A 17589-nucleotide genomic window follows, 5' to 3' on the forward strand; every position below is an offset into this window, starting at 1 on the left:
TCCCGGGAGGCAAAGGTAGGGCTCTGCAAGGTTGGAGCCGACCCTCCCTCCCCGAGGAATGTGGGTCCCGTTTCCACTTAACCTCTTCCCGGGCAGTCGGGAGCTAGGAGCCCCTCTGTCTTCACCCCACCCTCTGCCAGGATCCAGTTTCAAAGTCACCTGAAAGCCATTTCCTTCCGCTCCAGTCCCTCTCCTCCCCTCCCCTCCCTGTAAATCACCTGGAGTTTGCATTAGCCTGGAGCAGACTTTATTTTTTTTAAGCTTGTGTTCTTTTTTTTTTAAACAAGAACTCTCTTTGCCGTTTACTATACACACTTGTCTACACAGAACCCAGTGATTCGATATCAGAGTCCCATTCCTCCTCCCCAGATGGTAATGTCTAAGCAGTGGGATCTCTTCTGGGGCCCCACCCTGGCCTCCTCTCCTGCCTTGTGCTGGAACAGACAGCATCTTTCCCCTATCCTTACTGATGAATTATTTTGCGTTTTAAAATTTATGATCTTGCTCAAGTCCTTACTGAGTGTCCGTGACCCCCTTCCAGGTGTGTACCTTCCCATGGCCATAGTATTACATACAGCCGTAAAAACAAGAGACAGGTTCTCTATTACACAGGTTTCTGCATCTTGTTTTATCCACCTAGCAGCCTTTTAGTGGACTTCCGCCAGGTTACCCGTTTCCTCATCTCCTCAGCTCCCCCGAGGCCGGGATTTACATTTGGAACGGATCACAGGGACCGAGTTGAGGCGAGAAATTCGTGACGTGCCTTTCTGACTCAGAAAAGCCAAGGTGACCTGCTCTGGTAGGCTCGAGACCGCCCCCCACCCCAAGCCGATAGCAATTAATGTCTTCCTAAGCCCCCTTTCCTATCCGCACAACTGGGGCTGTTTGGCTGTGACACCGGCGTGACCCCCACCACGTGCGTCTTTGGATCTGCGAGCATCTAGGCGGCCCGGGAGCGGCTCGCGTAGGGCGGGTCGGTCACCGTCGGGGCGGCGCGCTCGCCCCACCTGCGGGCGTTAATCATTAGCGGCGCCCGTTCCCCTTCACCTCGGGCTCCGGCTCGCCGCGTCGCGAAGGTTCTCCGGGTCCCCGCGGAGCCGCCAATTGCTGGATTCCAGCGGCCGGCCCGAGTCTCCACCCACTGGAAAAATTCCTGGCCCGCCCCTCCCTCCCGCTCTCCCCTCCCTCCGCAGCTCCGGCCCCGCTCGCCCGGCCCCGACTTCCTGCCGGGCGCTGGGAAGGCGCGCGCGGGCTGGGGTCCCGGGGGCCCGCGTCAGCAGCTGGCCGCAACCCCGATCGCGGAGGGACCGTACCGTGGGCGGGAGCGGCCGGCAGCCTCAGCCCCTGCGGAGAGCGACTTTCAAACTCGCGCCTGCGTCGCGGCCGCACCTGGGCAGCCTCGCGCGCAGAGCGTGCGGGACCCGGCGGGGCGGCGACCGCGCGGTGAGTGGCCCTCGCTTCTCCCATCTCCCTCGGCCAGTGGCAGTGCCTAGAGCCCCTCCGAAGTCCCCCACCCTCCCGGTTCCTCGCTCCAGCCCCCCGCCGGGTGGGGACTCGGGACGACTGAGGAGGGCCCGGGGCTGCGTTGGCGCCTTCCAGGGCGACCTCCCCCTCTCCCCCAACGCCAGTAGAGGACCGGAGCGCGGGAGGCTCGTACACCGAGACCTTTTCTGTCCTGTAGTCCCCACCCCGGAACCACAAGGAGCGAGCGCGCCAGGTGGCTCCGGGAAGCTCCGTTTGAAAGCCGGGAAGCCCGCGAGGCTGCGCCTGCCCGCTCCCCCTGCGCGCTCGGGCGCCAGAGGGCTGGCCCTTCCCTGGGACTGTGGGACTTGGGCCGGGTGGACCCTTCTGGGGAAGGACCTCAGCCTCTGGTCCTGGGAGCCCAACGGGCGTCTGCAGCTTGTTCCGGGTTGGTACTCCACAGTGCTCGTTCTTGAGAATCTCAGCTCCTGTCCTGGAAGGGTTAGAGTGGGTGCCAGAAAGGGAATGTCGGGAGCCGAAGGCATAGAGGCCACTGCCTGCCACTGTCGGCCTCGACATCGCCCACTCCTGAAATCTATTTGGTTTTCTCCCCATTCTCAGCCCTTTGGTTTGGAAAGCTAGGAGGAGAAGGGCAAACTTGAAATTTCAAGATATTTTTAGGTAGCTTCTTTTACTCTTCGGAGCTGCTTTTGAAAACAAAGAGAAGAGTGGGAAGTGTAATGGTAGGAGGCTGGGGAGGTGTGGCCTCGGGGGTGGGGGGAGCGGCGCGGTGTTTGTGGCCGCGGTAAGAGTTTTATCCTCTAGGCCACTTGCTAAACTGTGGGCAGATGGAGGAGGCTGTCTTCTCCAGGGCCCCTGGGGAGGCAACTCCGACTGCATTATCCTACATGGAACCCTAGACTGGGTTCTTAAGAGTCTCCCTAGCCCTGCCTCTTCTTGAAACCCAGTCACATAGACCTTGCTTAAGAAATAATAAGTAGGGAGAGTAATGACATCGCCTGCTTCCTTTTAGGAGAGTGCTTTTCCAGCACCTCCCTTGATGGACTGGAAGTGGAATCCTCATTGACTTAAGCGGGGAATGACTTCATTTCATCCTCCCAACAGAAAACCTAGATAGTAAGAGCCAAAGGAAGGTGTACCCCGTCCTGAGATCCCGGGGTGCCTCGTCTCTTCCTTCTAAGCCATGTTAGGTGCTCCTGGTGCTTTTGCTGAACCTGTTCCCTTCTCTGGGGGCTGGACGACCCCTTGGCTCCCTGGTTTCTTGCTCTGGGGATAGAGCAGGGAGTCAACATGGGGTAAACCAAGTCCTAGAAGCAGAGGGAGTGGCTTAAGGGTTGTTTTATTAGATGTGGCCTATCAGGAAAGTGGAAAGAGCACTGGCCTGGGAGTCCAACACAGGATTTTGCTTGAATTTTAATCTGGCTCTACTGCATACCATCAAAGATTGGTAGAGTGACTAGTGCTGGAAGGCGCCTCTCATTAGCCTACGCTACACATGAAGGAAGCAGAGACCGAAGATGTCAGGTGATTTGAGCCTGATCCCTGTTGGCCAAACAGGGACTAGAACTCAGATTTCATGCTCTTGCTAATCCCTGCTTTCTCCAACATGACCTGGGCAAATCACATATCTTTCAGACTCAGTTTCCACGTGAGTAAAGCAGGGTACTTGCGTTCTCTTCCTTATAGAGGTTGTGGTAAGGATCACATAAAGCAGACATGTAGAAAGCACTCCATAAACTCTTATACTGAATAAAGAGCTCACTGTGGCTAGAGGGGCTCTCAAGAGCTTTAACGTTTACTGGATATGTCCCCTGTGTGCCGCAGGAGATGGTAAATACCAGGGTCCTATGGTGGAGGTTTACATCTGTGGCCTGTGATATCTCAGCTCCAGAGTAAACATTTGGCTTACCAAATCCACAGCCAACCTAGGGTCACTGTGTTTACACCGGAGGAGGCCAAAGGCCATGGCTTGAGGGATGACTGGGGCGAGAGGGGAAAAGGGACTGTGTTCCAGACGCGTGGCTTGCCCCTTTACGTCCACCCCCTCTCAGAACCTTGTGAAGGAGGGCGCTGGGCTGCTGACTTTGGAGGGTTAATTGTGGAGCTATCTAGTTATTCTCTGTTTTACTGGGGTTGAGGGGACTCTGGGCTTTGGAGGGGGGTGTTGCCTTTGCAGCTGCACTGGGGCTCTCTTCAGCGACTCATTTGCCTCCCTCCCCCTTCCCCAGGCTGCCCCTCTGGCCTCGGCCTCTGCTCTGTGCTGGCTCTCTGGCCAGCTGCTTCTCCATAGGCCTTTGTTCCAGAGCTGCCTGCCCACCCTCCCCAGCAGAAGCCCTCAGGCTGGAGGCTTGGCAGCTGGAGGTCACTCCTGTGCAGGAAGGCTCTACTGGAATCCACAGGGGACCTGGCAGACCCTCATTGCCTCCTGTTGGGCTCCTCTTAGGGCTGCTAACTTGCTCCTGGCCACGCACTCTCACTTCCTTTTCTCCTCTCTTCTTTCCCTAAATGGTTGGATTGTCCCTTTTTTTCTTCCTACAATTACGCTTCTTAGTTCTATTTTTAAGTATTCATTCATTCAACATTTATTTGGCGCCTACTGTATATGAATATAGATGTAGTGAACAAAATATACAAATATTGACCAGGAACTGACTTGTAGTGGGGGAGGCTGACAGTGAGCAAGATAGAAAATGAAATAGAAAGCATGTCAGTAAAAAACAACAACAAAAAGAAAGAATGTCAGTGATAGGTAGAGACATGTGATAGGGAAGGAGGTGGATATGCATTGCCATGGAGGGAGTAAGATGGCATTTTGGATGGAGTGTCCTGGGAAGCCGCCTGAGCAAGGGATATTGGAGATAATGCCTGAGGGAAGAATTTCCCTTCATCTCTTATCGCCTTTACTTGACTCCCACTTAGAGCAACCCACTGTGGGATTGAGGGGCCGGATTTGGAATTGGGTGCACCCAGGTTCGAATTCCGGCTTTGCAGCTTGCTAGCCCCTTGGTGCTGAACTCCTCTGAGCCTGTGTTTTTCTCGTGTAAAATGGAGTTAGTCATCATATCTACCATGTATGGTATTCTGTGAGAATGAACAATGAGAATGTGTTAAACGCTCAGCAAAGCTTCCAGAGGTGTTCAGTAAATGATAGTTGTATTATTTCTCCAACCAAAGTGTGTGGGGTTGGGGTAGCCCAAGACAGTTCATGCCATTGCTAAGGACTTAGGCTGAAAGGCTTTGTGTTTCAAGTGTTGGGCAGGGGTGAGGAATTGGAGGGAGATAAAACAGAAATCCTGGTTAGTGCAGACTTTGTTAGTGAGACTTTTCTACCGTATCCTAGATTTCTGATGGTTGGGCTGAGAATGCCAGGCTCCCAGGTGTGTGGTGCTTTCCCCAGGATAGGCTGAACTGGGGGTAGCCCTGGCCTTCCCTTGCTCTGGAATTCCCCCAGCATCTAACCAACCCTGATGAATCACAGCATGGTCCCTGGCCTCTCTAGGCGGCCTCACAGCTGGGAAGGCTATCTGCCCCTCTCCCAGACTCCTGTAGATAAGTTATGTTCCTAGAGGGAGGGAGAGGAGGACTGGGGAAATTGCATGGGGGGCAGGAGGATTCTGATGGAGCCTTATCTTGGGTTCTGCCCAGACTCTAACTGCTCAGCTCCCGCGGTGTCCACCCAGCCAGTCTGCAGTCTCTTCTCCGCTGGAACCACGGCCCTCAAAGGGAGGGGCCGGCTCTAAGACTGCTGTCAAAGCTGTGGTGAGCGGTTTCCTGGGGGCCCTGCCCTGGCTCAGGAAGCAGGGATGGGCTGTGGAGGGTGAGGTCTAGGGAAGTGGTCATCAGACAGACCACACCCCCTGCAGGCCCCGTGGCACAGGCAGGACAGCCAGGCAGGCCCTGTGGTGAAGGAACTTTCTGGGCCTGCCAGCTGGTGCCTAGAGACTGCATAAAGCTAGTTATAATCTGGCTTCAGAGGAAGTTAAAAAGATAGATGGCCCTGAACAGCCCCAGGCATTTTTGTTTTTGGTTTTGGGTGACTGTACTCAGAGGAGGAGGAAACCTGGGCAGGGTCCACTACCGCATGAGAAGGAGGTGCACCTGGAGACGTGTGGCAGTCCCCCTGGGAGTTAGCTGGCGGGAATGATGGCTGGTCCTGTTAACTGGGCCCCCACTGTGTGCTCTTTATTTTGATTGGACGCTGTCTGAGGGCAGGAACTGTGCTGGCTTCATCTTTGTTCTGTGGCACCGAGCTGTATGAAGTGTAATCAACAAGGGTGTGAGCAGCTTGTGCTGAGGTCCGGGCCTGACAGTGATCTGGGCTCGGTGGGCTCGTTGGCTCCCGCTTTTGTTCTGTGGGAGCTGAGTTGGGGGGTGGGGGCGGAGAAAGCAGTGGTGAGGGTTAGGCCCCTCCGGGTGGGCTGTGGCCATTTGGGAACATAGGCAAGGGGGAAAGCCAGGCTTTTTACAGTTCTCTTACAGGCCTTTGGGGAGGGCTCTCTGGTTTAAGCTGAGGGAATGGATTTATAAGGACCTTAAACTTCTTTCCTGGTGAGCAGATTGTGGGGCTGGACACAGGACCTGCACAAAGGCTCTGTCGGACTCCGTGGTGGCTGTCCATGCAGCCTTTTGGAAAACCCAGTCTGAGAGTCCTTGAAGTTGCTGATTATTGCTGGGGTCTGGCTGAGAATGCAGGGAGAGGTGTGAGAGGAGTGAGGTCTAGTTCTTTCTGTGGTAACAGGATCTCAAGAGGAGAGATGGGTCCTACAAGTCCCGGAAGTGCTTCAAAACACATATCCTCTACTGTCCCAGCTGCAGGACTGTGCGTGTCTGTGTGTGTTTGTGTATATACAATGGAGGTTCTGGAGCAATAGTTGGCAAGTGTTTGTTGGCAGGAAAAGGGAACCAGTATTCATGCAGCGTCTTTCTGTCCTGCACGATGCTACATCCCCAGTGCTTGCTGCGTATTAGGATTCCAGTAAATATTTTTTTAAAGATTTGTTTATTTATTAGAGAGAGAGAGAGAACATGAGTAGGGGTGGGGCAGAGGGAGAGGGAGAAGCAGGCCTTCGGCTGAACAAGGAACCCAACATGGAACTTGATCCCATGACCCCAAGATCATGACCTGAGCTGAAGGCAGATACTCAACTGACTGAGCCACCCAGGCGCCCCTACCAATAAATATTTTTCATATAAGTGAAACCCTATTGTGTGGTAAAACCTTAGGAATTCAAGAAATCTTCACAAATGTTCTATTCCTGTCTAAAGACGCCTAGGAAAGTTATGAAAGTTAACCCATGGTGGGCTGCTATGGTAGGGGGGCAGGCAGCTCTGGATTTCTGCACTCTGGAGGAGAGCACGGCTGCTGGGATCACTGGGTCCAGTCCTGCCAGGTGCGCTGTGGGCTTTGCCCCCCTGCGGACAGGAGGGTGTACTTACAGTTTTGAGTATAGTTTGTCCCATACTAGGTCCCATATTATGCCATTGAAGGCAGTAGTGGGGGTCACTTCTGTGCTCTTTAGGACCTGTCCTCTCTGCAGCCTCGCTTATCTGCATCTAGCCAGTGAGCCTCAGAGCAGCCAGATTCCTACATTATTATTCAGCCCAGCTCCCTCAGACTCTAACTTTTATATGTACGTTATGCCATCCTCTTTCAGAGCCAGCAGCTGAAAGGAAGTAGCCAAGGAAAGAGAGTAAAGAGGTGAGCACAGAGAGGAAAAATGACCCCCTAGTTGTGGAAAGTCGGCAGTGAGAGTGGACAGAGGTCAGAATAGCAGGAAGGGCCAATGCTGGCGGAAGCCAGGGTCTCATTTAGGAGGAATGGCCTGGCACACCTGGGCCCTGGGCCCTGGGGAGGAGGGGGTCATCGTTTTCATAATGGATGCTTTGCTGTAATTGTGACCTTGAGTCATCCAGAAAAGGTTAAATTATGCTCCCTTGACTGTTGAGGAAGGCATGCAAGGAAGCTCTTACTGTGTTTTTTAAAAGATTCCCAACCCGATTGATGAAAAGTTTCAAAAATGCTGATACTCAGATACTAGTATCACTGTTCCTCTTAGCAAGGCAAAATAAGTGGTGTCACCCCCAACCACAGATAAGGAAGCGTAGTCCACCTGAGGTTGGAAATCGGTCCAGGATCCCTCGCCAAGACTTGGCAGGAATGAGATTTGAACTTTTGAATGACCCCTGGGCACAGGCACTCAACTTTACTGAAGACTGGTTCAAAACTCTCTTAAAAATGTGGCTTTTTGGACAGCAGTCTCCACGGGCATCCAGCCAGGGCGGTTTACTGTGTTATGGCCCCACCCAGGTAGATTGCCAGCTGCCCCACAGGGCACTTGCCTTAGGAGAAACAGGAATGCTTTCAGTCCATTTGCATTTTAAGCATTTCCTGGGTGCTGCGCAGCACTTTCGGAGGCCAGAAAATAACAGGGAGGAACTGCAGTTTCAGACATCACAGGCCTCTTTCCATCAGGAGCTTTGTTCCTTTGTTCTGGTCCGGGATGCTGCCGCAGAGTGCTTTGGTGTGCAGTCTTGGTGCTGGTTGTTGGGTCAGTCTCTGGGAGCCTGGGGACCCGCCCCTGCCTAGGAACCCCGACATGACTCCCTGTTCCCACTATCCAGTCCCGGCAAATGGTCATGGTATCATACTTGCCTCTCATTTATCACTGAGATAGAATGTTACGCATGCAGTGGAAGCTTCCTTTTTCTTGGGGAAACCTTTCTCTGGCCTCCCTCCCCAGAAGAGACATTCTCCTAAATATGTTGTTTATTATACCTTTGCATGTTTTTATACTTTTTACTGTTGTCTATAAGTCATGTATGGTATTGGGTTGTTTTTATTTTGACTATAAATAGCATCACGTTCAGTGTGGTTTTCTTTTTTTTTCTTTTTTAAAGATTTTATTTATTTATTTGACAGGCAGAGATTACAAGTAGGCAGAGAGGCAGGCAGAGAGAGAGAGGAGGAAGCAGGCTCCCCGCTGAGCAGAGAGCCCCATGCGGGGCTGGATCCCAGGACTCTGGGACCATGACCTGAGCCGAAGGCAGAGGCTTTAACCCACTGAGCCACCCAGGCGCCCCAGTGTGGTTTTCTTGAACTTGGATTTTTTACCCAACATTGTTATGTAGATTTATCCATATTGATGTGTTTAAATCACATTTATTCATTTAACTGTTGTGTGGCACATATTGTATAATTTTATCACAGTTCCCTTACTGATGGACATCCATTTTGCACCACTGTAAATAGTACCACTTTGAACATCTGGGCCCCAGTCTTCTCTGCCCTGTGTGTCAGCAATAAGTTGTGCTTTTCAAGACGCTGTGAAACAGTGTCCCAGAATGGTTTGGAACTAAGTTGCGTTCTTACCAGAAATATGAGAACTGCTGTTTCACTAACTTTTGTACTGTGTCTTTAAATCTGGTAGGTATGAAATGGTATTTAAAAATTATTTAAAGCAAGGGTTTTTAAAATTAACACTTTGATTATAGGTAGGGATGAACACTTTTCTTGTTTTTTTTTTTGGCCAGTCATGTTATTCTGTCTTTGCCCTGTACATTAAAAATTTCTTTTTGTTTTTAAGTGAGTAAAACACGTGTGCTCTGCAGTCCCCCAGCTCCCCTGCCCCCACTTGGTATAGATTCTGGTGCACTTTACTGAGAGTTGCCTTTGCCTTGGGGTGCCTGGGCGGCTCAGTCTGTTAAATGTCTGACTTGGTTTTGGCTCCCTTCATGATTGGCCCGCATCTGGCCACATGGTCACCAAGCAGTCTGGTTGAGAATCTCTCCCTCTCCCGCTCCCTGCTCTTGGGCTCTTTTGTCTGTGAGTGCACCTTCTGGTGTGCGCTCTTTCTCTCTCAAATTTAAAAAAACAAACCGTAATTGCTATTGCCTTTTTCTTTCTGATTTATAGTAATTATATATGTTGAGTAACTGCTCTTTGGTAGGTTATATTCATTATAGCACTGTAAGTTATCGTAACTATTAATAAATGTCATATTTTTTATAAGGAAGTTTTAATTTTAATGTCAGATTTACTGATTTTTTTCTTTGTACTTTCTGTCTCTTGTTCAAGGAATCTTTTTCTATTCTGATTTTATAAATATATTAAAATATTTTCTTTTAAATTTAAGTTTTGCTTCTCATGGTTACGAATTCACCTGCAGTGTATTTTCTTTATATGAAACCGGATCTCAACTCTGGCTCCACACTAAAGCCTTACAAAGAGCTGTAAGAAAGAAAGGACTGATGTCTGAGTTTCACCTCCGATCAGACCAATAAAATAAAAATTATCTTGGGGTGGGGCCCAGGCTAGGTTATGAAATGCTCCAGGTGACTTTTATATCTAGCTAAAGTGGAGAACCACCCACCTTGTAAGGTTTTTTCCAGAGGAATAGCCAGATTTTCTAGGATTAGTTATTGAATAGTCTATACTTTTCCCACTGACTTACTACTTTTTAGATTTGATTGATTTATATCTTTGAGATATATTTCATATATCTTAAAATTCATCCATGTAAAGTGTTTAGTGGTTTTTAGTATATTCACAGAGTCCTGCAGCCATTACCATGAACTGATCCTAAAACATTTTTATCCTCCCCAAAAGAAACCCTTGCCCCTTATTTGTCATTTCCTGTTCTTCCCATCTCCCATCCCCATGCAACCACACATCTTTCTCTCTCTGTGCATTTGCCTCTTCTGGATATTTCACATAAATGAGTTCGTAAATACGTAGTTTATTATGACTTCTTTCCCTTATCATGGTGTTTTCGAGTTATGCATGTTGTGGAATGTAATCAGACCCTTCTTTTTCTTTTTATTGCCCAATGATCCATCATATGGATAAACTGCATTTTGTTTATCTTTTTTTTTTTTCTTAAAGATTTTTTTTAGGGACGCCTGGGTGGCTCAGTTGGTTGGGCAGCTGCCTTCGGCTCAGGTCATGATCCCAGCGTCCTGGGATCGAGTCCCGCATCGGGCTCCTTGCTCGGCAGGGAGCCTGCTTCTCCCTCTGCCTCTGTCTGCCTGTGCTCACTCGCTCACTCTCCCTCTATGCCTGACAAATAAATAAATAAAATCTTTAAAAAAAAAAAAAAAAGATTTTTTTATTCATTTATTTGACAGAGATCACAAGTAAGCAGAGAGGCAGGCAGAGAAAGAAGAGGAAGCAGTCTCCCTGCTGAGCAGAGAGCCTGATGTGGGGCTCCATTCCAGGACCCTGGGATCATGACCCAAGCCGAAGGCAGAGGCTTTAATCCACTGAGCCACCCAGGCACCCCTATTCAAATCTTTGCCCATTTTAAAATTGAGTTTTATTATTGTTGTTGTTGTTGTAAAGGTTCCTCAGATATTCTGGTTATAAGTGTGTTGTCGGATATATGATTTATAGCTACTTTCTCCCATTTTTGATTTGTCTTTTCACTTTCTTGATAGTGCCCTTTGTAACACTGGTTTTTAATTTTGATATAGTCTAATTTATCTACTTGTTTCGGTCCGTGTGATTTTAATATTTAAGAAGCTGTTGCTCACTCAGATTTACCAAGATTTACTCCTAAGTATTTTTGGAAGAGTTTTATAGTTTTAGATCTCACCTTTAGGTCCATGATACATTTTGCCTTGATTTTTGCATATGGTGTGAACTAGACGTCCCCATTCATTCTTTTGCATATGAATATCCAGTTGTCCTAGTACCATTTCTTGAAAGTCTGTTCTTTCCCTGTTGAATCATCTTGGTACCCTTGATGAAAATCAGTTGGCTGTAAATGTGAGGTTTTATTTCTGTACTCTCAATTCTGTTCTGTTAATCTAGATGTCTGCCTTTATGCCAGCACAACACGATCTTATGAAGTACAGCTTCCTAGTTAGTTTTGAAATAAGGAACTGTGAGTTTTCCAACTTTGGTCTTTTGCAAGATTGTTTTGTTTATTCTGGGTCTCTTTTCCACAGAAATTTTAGGATCAGCTTGTCAGTTTCCATTAAAAAAAAACCCAGCTGAGATTTTCACAGAGATGGTGTTAAGCTGGTAGATTGATTTGGTGAATACTGCTAGTTTAGCAATGTGAAGTGTTCTGATGGATGAGAACATGAAATTTTGTTCCATTGATTAAAATCTTTATTAATTCTTTCAACAGTGTTTTGTGGTTTCCAGTATAGAAGTTTTACACTGCTCTTGTTAAATGTATTCCAAAGTATTTTATGCTTTTTGCTGCTCTTATAAATGGTATTGCTTTCTTTGTTAATTTCATTTTTGGATTGTTCACTGACAGTGTGTAGGAATAAAATTGATTTTTGTGTGTTGATCTTGTATCCTGCCATGTCGCTGAACTCTTTCATTAGGACGAGTGGTTTTATAGTGAATTCCTAGGGTTTTGTATATATAAGATTATGTCATCTGTGAATAGAGATAGTTTTACTTCTTCCTTTTCAATCTGAATGTCTTTTATGTTTTTTTCTTGCTTAATTGCCCTGGCTAGAGCTGTAGTACAGTGTTGACTAGAAATGACATGAGGGGACATCCTTGTTTTGCTCCTGATCTTAGGGGAAAGGCATTCAGTCTTTTTCCATTAAGTATGAAGTACCAAAAAAAAAAAGTATGAAATACTTGCAGTTTTTTGGTGTTTTTTTAAGGATTTTATTTATTTGACAGAGAGGGAGAAAGAAAGGGAATACAAGCGGGGCTAGCGGGAGAGGGAGAAGCAAGCTTCCCGCCGAGCAGAGAGCAGGGTGCCGGATGTGGGGCTACATCCCAGGACGCCAGGATCATGACCTGAGCTGAGCACAAGGCAGACGCTTAACGACTGAACTACCCAGGCACCTCCGGCAGGTTTTTTGTAGATGCTCTTTATAAGGATTGGAATGTTCCCTTCTCTTCCTAGTTTGTCGAAGTGTTTTTATTGTGGAAAGGTATCAGATTTTGTCAAATGTTTCTTCTGGGTTTACTGAGATTATCAGGTGGTTTTGTATTATTAATATCTTGAATTCTGTTAATTGATGCTTAGATGTTAATCCAATCTTGTATTTCTGGGATAAATCCATATAGTCATAGTGTATACTCCTTTTTATGTATTACTGGTTTCTATTTGTTAGTATTTTGCTGGGGATTCTTTGCATCTTTATTAGGGATTTTAGACTGTAGCTTTTTTCTTGTGATATCTTGTCTGGTTTTGATCTCAGGGTGATACACTCATAGAATAAGTTGGGAAGTGTTCCTTCTTCTTCTATTTTTAGAAGAGTTTATAAAGGATTGGTATTAATTCCTTTAAGTATTTGGTAGAATTCACCAGTGGGGCCATCTAGTCCTGGGCTTTTCTTTATTGGGAAATTTATTTATTTCTTTATTTTAAGATTTATTTATTTGAGAGAGACAGGAGGAGGGGCAGAGGGAGAGGATCTTCAAGCAGACTCCCTATTGAACATGGAGCTCTCCAGAGGCTTGATCTCACAACCCATGAGGTCATGACCTGAGCTGAAACCAAGTCTCAGCCACCCAGGTTCCCAGATTTTTTTTTTAGCTAATGGAGTAACAGTTGGTTCCATCTTTTTACTCCCTTGTGATGGCTTATTTTGTTGTATGGTTATTAATGTTTATACTCAGCTCCTCTTCAGTGGTTGCAAAGAGTGGGATGCTTAAAAGTAAGGTGTTTTGGAAGTCTGCACTTACTGGTGATGATGATATCTAGGGCATAAAAGGGGTGGGTGGGTGGCTGAGGTGGAGTAGAGGAAAGGATTGTTGGAAGACTCTTCCAGAACTTTGCATGTCTGTCTGCTTCTTAAACAGGACTCTGCTCAAGAGTTACTTCCTCAAACATGAGAGACAACGTGGTGGGGGTTGGGGGTAGGAAAAGAATGAATGAAACAAGATGGGATTGGGAGGGAGACCAACCATAAGAGACTCTTAATCTCACAAAACAAACAGGGTTGCTGGGGGGAGGAGAGGTCAGGTGAGGGTGGTGGGTTTATGGACATTGGGGAGGGTATGTGCTATGGTGAGTGCTGTGAAGTGTGTAAACCTGGTGATTCACAGACCTCTACCCCAGGGCTAATAATCCATTATGTTAACAAAAACATTTAAAAAAGAGTTACTTCCTCAGAGTCTTCCTGGACCTCTTGACCAAATAACACCCCATCCCCCCACTTACTCCTTTTTTTTTTTTTTTCCTAAACATTTATTTTTATATTTTTGAGAGAGAGAGCCGGGGAGTGCATCCGAGCAAGGGGAGGGTCAGAGGGAGAGGGATAAACAGTCCCGCTGAGCAGGGAGCAGGACTCCACCCAGGACCCTGAGATCATGACCTGAGCTAAAGGCAGAGGCTTAACCCACTGAGCCACCAGGCGCCCCTCCATTACTTATTTTAAAAGATTTTATTTTTATTTATTAGAGAGAGAGAAAACCCTACTCTTTTCTCTGCTTTATCTTCTTTATGACACTTATCACTATCCAGAAATATCTTAGTCATTTGTCTCCCTTTTATGTCCTTCTCCACTGGAAGGTAAGCGCCTGATAGCAAGGGTTTGTCTTGCGTATTGCTGTGTTCCTGTGACTGGGCACGTGGCTTATACTGCCAGTAAATGTTAGGAGTTTGAGTAATCCCGCTTGCAGATGGAAGTCCTCTCAGCTTCGATTCTATAGCCCTCAGCTGGTCTGGGTCTGACCAGGCAGTCAAGAAGAGGTGAACAGCTTGGCTCTCTGTTCCCAGACCTTTTTCTGTGCCTCCACTGGGGTTGTCTTTTTGTCCCATAAGAGCTCAGAAAATCCCATCCACCCCGTGTGCTTTATTTCGGCCCTTTTCTATGTTTGCACAGCTCCCCATGTCAGCAATAGGCATTTGAGTGTCAGAAGACAAGGAGGCAAAAATGCACAAGATCTGGTTCTTAGCTATAGGAGGCTGTAACTGAGTTAAGAAGAGAGAGCATTCACAGAAGACTCTTCAGGGATTTGCTCGTCACAGAGCTGCTGTGAGGATGAGTATCTCTCGCAGTGACAGGGTGGAGAAAGGCAGCCGGTGCACCGGTCGTTGGGCCACCCTCAATAGGCACATAAGCCATTCCTTCTAGAAGCTTCTAAAAGGGAGTTATAAATTCCCAGGTGTCTCCATTTTGCCCCCTTAGATTGCCCCACAGTGGGAGAACTTGTTTTGAGCAAAGTTTATAAAACTTAAAGTGCCCGGGGGCGGGGCACCTGGGTGGCTCAGTGGGTTAAAGCCTCTGCCTTCTGCTCAGGTCATGATCCCAGGGTCCTGGGATCCAGCCACATCTGGCTCTCTGCTCAACGGGGAGCCTGCTTCCCCCACTCTCTCTGCCTGCCTCTCTGCCTACTTGTGATTTCTGTCTGTCAAATAAATAAATAAAATCTTAAAAAAAAAAAGTGCCCAAGGGCATTGGTACAAAGTGGGCTGAGGGAGTGCTATCTGCCTCTTTTAAGGCCCCGGGATTCCAGGAAACCCTGGCTGTCCCTCCTACGTCCCTGTTGGCCCTTGGGTAAGTGAGCACATAGCTCCGTAGGGACTGTGTTGAGCACAGGGCCTGGTGCAGCCTGATGACATGCTAGTTGGGATTCCAGGCTGGCATTTTGGGAGCCACTGGTACCTCTGTTTCCTGATGTGTGAACCGCCTGCTGCGCACCTGCCCCTGCCCCTGGCTCCTCGCTCTTGTAAGAACAAGGGTTAATATCCTTCAGCTGAGGACCTGGGGTGGGGGAGGAGCCACATAAATGGAGTATTGTTGTGCTGGTGAATGGTCTGGCTTTGTTCAAGTGTCTTCGGGGTTTGACTTCCTGCAGTCAGTGTCCCCTTGTGTTGAATGGCTCAGAGATTTGCACGTCCTCACTGGGGCAGTGCTTACCTGCCAGATGTGATGGGGGTCCTCACTCAGGGGGACCTGCTGAATGAGGGAGAGAAGCCTCATTTCCTCTGTCAGAGTCCTCCCAGGGATCAGGAATGAAAGAAATGCAGCAAGTAGGACCCACACGCGGAAGTGGTTCTGAATAGGACATTTATTGAAGAGGTTTTGCAGGAGGCGGCGGGCACTTTAATTCCCGAGGCTGTTGGTGGCAGCTCGCTGCTTGCCCCAAGCCTGTTAACTGCTCGGCTGCCAGGCCCCAGGTGGCCCTCCCGGTGTGCTCCCATGGGAGCCCTTTTGAGGAAGGCGGTAGGTACCCTTCCGAGGCCAGGCTGGGGAGTACAAGGGGGCCTGATGAGGACTCTGAGCTCTGGGCCTCCAGGCCTTTATAAACTCCCCCGTGAAACCTGGCCAGCCACAGGTTTGGGGGCAAAAGGTAGGTTTCTCCCTTGGGGGTTCAGAAACTGAGGAACCCCATGGATACAGGTATAGGAGACCTGTTGTTTTTCCTCCTCTCCTGCCCTGCTTTCTTCTAGTGGATTGGTCAGTTGTGGCTGGGTGAGAGTGAGACAATCCTGTGTTCCTTTTTAGAGGAGACTGCGGGCAAATCTGCTGGGGTTTCGGAGGCCCTTCTGATTTCTGAACATGCAGCGTTGGGTGGTTTAGAGAAGGGGCCGCTGTTGGAGGGACCATCACCAAAGTGCACACATGCTGGGAAAAGCAGAGTTAATCTTTCTTCCTGAAGTTTATTTTTCCCAGAATCCACAGAGGGTGGTTAGTTTGGATAAAATCTAAGTGGTGGCAGGACAGCAAGTGAAAGGAAGTTCTCCTGACCCTGTCATCCCAGGTGGACACTGCTGGGCAGGGCTGTGCCCACCACCACCACTTCCGGAGCTCTGGGCCACAGGAGTGGGGTGAGCGGGCGCCAGGTTGTTGCCCTGTCTTGGGTGGATTTTTTACCTTGAAGCGAGGCCTTGCTTTTCCAGGAGTGGGAGCGGGCTGCCTGGGCTGTGCTGCTCCATACCACTTGCATCCCCTCACCTGAGAACCTGGGGTTTGGTGACAGCCACGTCTCCGGACTGTGTTCTGGTCTCCCGACTTCTCAGCTGAGGGACAAATCTCCTTTCCTCCCACCTGGGAACTGGTTGGATGAGTTTCTTGGGCCTCCCTGGTTGAGGCCCCTTAGAGGGAAAGGTGAGGGCCCTCCGGGGTGGAGGCAGGTGGTGTGGGGCGGAGAGTGGAGAAGGGGCCGCCTTGGGCTCTGGGAGAGGGTTCTGTGAGGGGAAGTCTGTGAGGCCTTGCTATGTGAAGGGCTGGTGCCTTTGAGAATCGACACTTACGGGAGTCTATGAAGTCTGACCTCTCTGGGTCAGGCACCAGGCCCGAGATCAGCATCTGGGGAAAATATTGGGGTGGGGGTTCATCAGTGCACTTTTGCTGTAATGCCCAAGAAGTGGGGCAGGCCAGGGGGGTTTGATGGATGGCAGCAGTTCACAAAAGGGGATTGCTCACGTGAACGAACACACTTTTCTGGGTCTGGATGGTCATGCTTGGAATTAGAGAGGAAATTGTGTTTGGGGGAGCCGCCTTGTCCCCTAATTCTGATTTGCTTGGGTAGGGAAAGTGAGAATTTGGGGGAAGGGAGGAAACCCTCAGGTGGTGAGATGTATTCTGACCAACCCCTAGCCTTTGGCCTGGAATCCTAGTGGGACCTTTTTATCCAGCAAAGCCCCCAGATCTCAGTTTTCTACAGTCGGTGTTCTCTTCCTGCTTTCAGAAGCATGTAATTTACACGAAACTTTGTTTCTTCACCTTTTCTTGGATCCTAGTTGCTCCCCCGCCGCTGCACAAGGGTTGGAATAGGTCTTGTTCTTTCTAGCAGATGCTTCCTTGGGTCATTCTCTCTTTCTCCTCCCTGATGCTCTCTCTGAGGAGTCAGCACCTTCTTGGGCCTCTGGATTCTTCCTGAACACTTATTTGGCTCTACAGACACCTGGTGCCAAAGCCATGTGTGGTTTATTCTTTCCTGGGGTCCATGCTCACACCTCAGCTCTCAGTCTGAGAGTCTCCGTGGTTGGTAGTTTTTCTTCAGGTGTGGCTCTGGCATGTCCTTCCCACAGAACTACTGCCCATGCGTCCTCTAGTCCGATGCCCTCCAGCCTGGCCTCTTGCTGCCAGCTACCCTAGATCCTTGGGAGGTCCTGGGCCTTTTAGGACTGAACTCTCCCATGCTGCTGCCTTTGCCCCGGGGACCCTCCCATTTCTTCATCA

The 17589-nt window shown here is 48.9% G+C and overlaps 1 protein-coding gene across 1 annotated transcript in view; it reads left to right on the forward strand.

Annotated features, from left to right (window-relative positions):
• Positions 1-1175: 1175 nt before the first annotated feature.
• Positions 1176-17589, forward strand: part of PLEKHG3 (pleckstrin homology and RhoGEF domain containing G3) — a 41371-nt gene continuing 24957 nt past the window's right edge. Inside the window, exon 1 of the mRNA XM_059182333.1 lies at positions 1176-1443. The gene's annotated coding sequence lies outside the window, so the exon portion shown is untranslated. The remainder of the gene's footprint in view (positions 1444-17589) is intronic.

The sequence above is a fragment of the Mustela lutreola genome, chromosome 7, assembly GCF_030435805.1.
Source record: "Mustela lutreola isolate mMusLut2 chromosome 7, mMusLut2.pri, whole genome shotgun sequence".
NCBI lineage: Eukaryota > Metazoa > Chordata > Mammalia > Carnivora > Mustelidae > Mustela > Mustela lutreola.